Source organism: Eschrichtius robustus, chromosome 2 (assembly GCF_028021215.1).
Source record: "Eschrichtius robustus isolate mEscRob2 chromosome 2, mEscRob2.pri, whole genome shotgun sequence".
Taxonomy (NCBI): Eukaryota; Metazoa; Chordata; class Mammalia; order Artiodactyla; family Eschrichtiidae; genus Eschrichtius; species Eschrichtius robustus.
In genome coordinates this window covers 37,997,938-38,002,062 of record NC_090825.1, presented here as the reverse complement: position 1 = coordinate 38,002,062, position 4,125 = coordinate 37,997,938, and the positions used below count along the sequence as shown (strand labels likewise).

General features: G+C 36.6%; 1 non-coding gene across 1 annotated transcript; it reads left to right on the top strand.

The window, feature by feature from the left end:
* The first annotated feature begins 3,282 nt into the window (after window positions 1-3,282).
* Window positions 3,283-3,389, top strand: LOC137760305 (U6 spliceosomal RNA). Its single transcript, XR_011073269.1, has one exon. It is a non-coding gene; the product is annotated as a U6 spliceosomal RNA (small nuclear RNA).
* The last annotated feature ends 736 nt before the right edge of the window (window positions 3,390-4,125 follow it).

The window sequence follows — 4,125 nt, the reverse complement described above, 5'->3', positions numbered from 1 at the left end:
GCTGAGAGGAAGTGGGAGACTCAACCCCCGTTCAAGGAGGAACTTCCCTTCCTGGGAGGGGATGCCCCGAAGGATGCCCCTCTCCTTTTGATATAATAATTTAGGCCAAGGATAGTGCCAATATTTCTTTTTAATTCTGCTTTTGGAATTATCGTTCACTGGTAGTAAATATTTTGGGCTATTTTGAGTGTAGCAGAGCTTAATTCACTGAGGATGGATGTTACTTTTTGAAATAAGTAAAATTCATTCCAAGTTAATTTTGGTGAATACAGTAGTAAGCTACATCATGTCATTTGTTTTAAAAGAAAAATATATATTTAAATTAGTCAAACTTGTTTCTTTGTATAGCAAATAAAATTCTCATAAAACAAGACCCACCCCATTAAAGAATATTTTGTATAATAGCAAAATCAACAGAATGAGTGTATGTTTTTCCACATACCAATATTAAAAAACAGGAACTTTTGAGTTTTTAAAATTCCTAGGTATTTGTTAAAAATCAGACTCAATATGTTACAGCCATATATTATATTTCATACTCTTTAAAGTCTTGAAAATGATCTTCAATACTGTTTAGTCCAACTCATCATATTATTGAGAACACTGAGGCTTAGAGAAGTTAAAGTGACTTGTCTAAGCTCATGTAGCTATTTAGTGGCAGAAGCAAGACTAGAATCCAGGTGGCTGGAAATTTTTTCAGTAATAAACTGGGAAATAGCACATTAAGAATTACACTCTCACTTTCTTTTTCTGGGTACCGTTAAAAAATGTTTTCACTTTATCTTTTAAATAAAAGAAGATTCCAGGTTTTATGTAGTAGAATGTTTTAGAGAAGTGAATAGGAAAGAGCTGTTTTTAACCATGCTGTTCTCATTAAAGGAAAACAATTTTTATCTTAGCTCCTTTCACTTCAGGATTTTAAAATTAGGTATTATTTTATTACGTTTCTCCTCTTTTCAAAAGAAAAGCTAGAAGACAAAATTGAATGATATCCTCTAGTATTGTGGAAGTGGACTTTTACTTCAAATTGAAGTAATTAGTTTTTTTCTATAACTTGTCATTGCTAATCTTTACTTTTCATTACTACTCTTTATTATTATTATTATTTTTTAGGGTTGGGGTAGATAAGTGCATACACTAAGGTTAAATTGTAGAAAGAAATTTAAATAGAAATTCTAGATAATTATTTGGGTAATCCCCATCAAAACGTGCTACCCTATTACAATCAGCTAATCAAGGCCAACATACATTTCTATTTGGTTCTACCCTGAATTGACCAGAAAACAACACCTCTTTTCCATTTCACTTAGACATCTATTGAATTTCCAATTAATCAGAAACTTTATGGAACAGACTGAAGTTTATGTAAATGTGATTTTAAAAGTCTTTTCCCTTTCCTAACACTAAGGAAAGGAGAAATCTCTCTACTAAGGAGAGCTCTGAATCTGTTCAATTCCTATGCTATTTTGGGGCAGAAGTAGCATTATAGATGAGAGGTGAATAGAGAAGCACCTAGAGAGCTGAATTTACTTGCTTTGGAAAGGACATTGATCTGCAGGTGGAAGAGAAGAGGCTAGATTTGTAGCCCAATTACATTCCTCTCATATCCTCTTGGATCCCTTTATCATTTTTGTGCTCCTGGACTCCCATTGTGCTTTCAGGCCAGCCCCTAGGGCTCTGTGGGCGGTTGACCTCAGGCTGATGGAAACTATTTTGCTTGTGCACCTGGAGGACAGAAGTGCCTGGGAAGTGACATCCTCCCCACTTAACCCTTAAGCAGTGATGTTGCAGCCTGTAAATACTCCAGCATTCTTGCCCCAGACTGACACTGCCTGCAGAGTTGTCTGTGGGATTGAGCCAAAGTGACTCTCCATGAAACTTTTACTGAGATTTCTCCCTTCCTTGGACTCCTTCCCTTCCCAGAATGTTTTCCACACTCCCATGTTGAGGATCTTTTCTAATAAATCACTTTCATGTGAATCTTTATCTCAGAGTCTCTTTCTGAGGAATCTGACCTAGTGAGGAAGGAGAAATCACAGAGACAAATTTCACAGTGGATTGGACTAGGGAATGGAGGAGTTTGGAATGAGGGAAGAGAGACTAGAGAAGGTGAGGGTGGTTCTGGGAGTGAAAGATCTCCATTTGTAGAGGGAAAAATTTGAGGACTTTTTTTTGTAGTTTATGAATGGAATCTGCTGTGTTAGCTTGAGTTTCCTGGAAGCAGACTTTGAGACAGACTATTGCATGTAGTTACTGGGGAGTGCTCTTGGGAGATACACCATGTTGCTTTTGCTTTTCCTGAACTGATATTTCTTCTGAGTGTGCAGTATTATAATGAAAGGAACCACTGTGTAATCTAGCTTTTTGTGGTTTAATAAAAGATCCTCTCTTTGTATACATTAGGACTGATAAACAGAAGCGAGTTTCAAATAAATATTTTTTCCCAATCAGCAGAAGCTGAAAAAAATATGCCAAAAAAAGAGACCCTGGGAAAAAAAAATCTTTTGTGCACACATACATATTAACAACAATGTTGAACTATATCTAAATATTGCCTATAAATCTTGAGTAATAGAAAATAATAAATTAATACTGAGGAAGAGATGTGCCTTAATCAAGGTATAAACTTAAAAAAAATGTGTATGCAGCTTATTCAGGCTCATTCTGGTAGTTGAGGCCTGTGGAATATCTGTGCATTTAGAAAAGTGCAGAGAAAACTGTTACACTGCAGTGTGATGCCCAGCCACAGTTGATTGGTCCAAGTTAAACACTTGTCTTAAACTGAGTCAAACACAGTAACCTGTCTTTTAGCCACATTTGATTGGTCCATGGTTAAGCCTCCAGTCCAAATTTGATTACTGTGACTTTTCTGAAAAATATTTGGACTTGGGATTTGTAGTGTAAGATGTCTTAATGTGTGGCCGATGAAAAAAATGAACACCTCTGAGCTGTTGTGGCTTTGTTTTCTACCTTGAGGACAGTGGAGAGGAATCCTCATGAGAGAGCGAACAGTGGGAGACACACATGAAGAAGGGATCAGAGGAGACAGAGATAGAACCTTTACAGGACTGTGCTCCCTGATTCCATTTATTCCCAAGGCCAAGATGCCAACCTGCTTTTGAAATGGCTTGGGTGTTGAACTCGTTTTTGGATTTCCCCAGCTTATTCTTTAGAGAGGGGAAGTGGCTTTATTTACAGCCCTTGTGAATTTGGGAACAATATATATCTGAAATGACCTTAATAAGTGCTAGATTTAAATCAATATAAGAAAAATGGTTTTATTTGCTCACTTCTGCAACATATATACTAAAATTGGAACGATAAAGAGAAGATTAGCATGGCCCCTGCCCAAGGATGACATGCAAATTCATGAAGTGTTTCATATTTAAAAAAAAGAAAAGAAAAATGGTTTTAAAAAGGCAGTGAAGAAATTTAACATAGATTTAATAATTATCCAGGGGAGATGATCTCATAACTGCAGTCAAATGCCATTTTTATGAATTTTTTAAAAAGACTACATACAAAGCAATGCAATTGCTATCTACTTACAAATGCAAAAGAAGATAAGCATGAATTATCAGTATGAATCAGGTGATCTAGTGAGTTTTCTGTATATAAAATCAGTATTCAAAAATCAATTGTTAACAGTTAAAAAATGAAATGTAATGAAAATCAGATATCATTTAAAATGTATCAAATAATTAGGTGAGGGCTTCCCTGGTGGCGCAGTGGTTGAGAGTCTGCCTGCCAATGCAGGGGACACGGGTTCGAGCCCTGGTCTGGGAAGATCCCACATGCCACGGAGCAACTGGGCCCGTGAGCCACAATTGCTGAGCCTGCGCGTCTGGAGCCTGTGCTCCGCAACAAGAGAGGCTGCGATGGTGAGAGGCCCGCGCACCGCGATGAAGAGTGGTCCCCACTTGCCGCAACTAGAGAAAGCACTCGCACAGAAACGAGGACTCAACACAGTCATGAATAAATAAATAAATAAATAAAAGAACGTGAACTTCTAAAAAAAAATAATAATAATAATAATTAGGTGAGCACAAGAAAATTATAAAATTTTACCAAACATTAAAAACACCTAAATAGAACTACCATATTCATGTATTAAAAGTATAAATA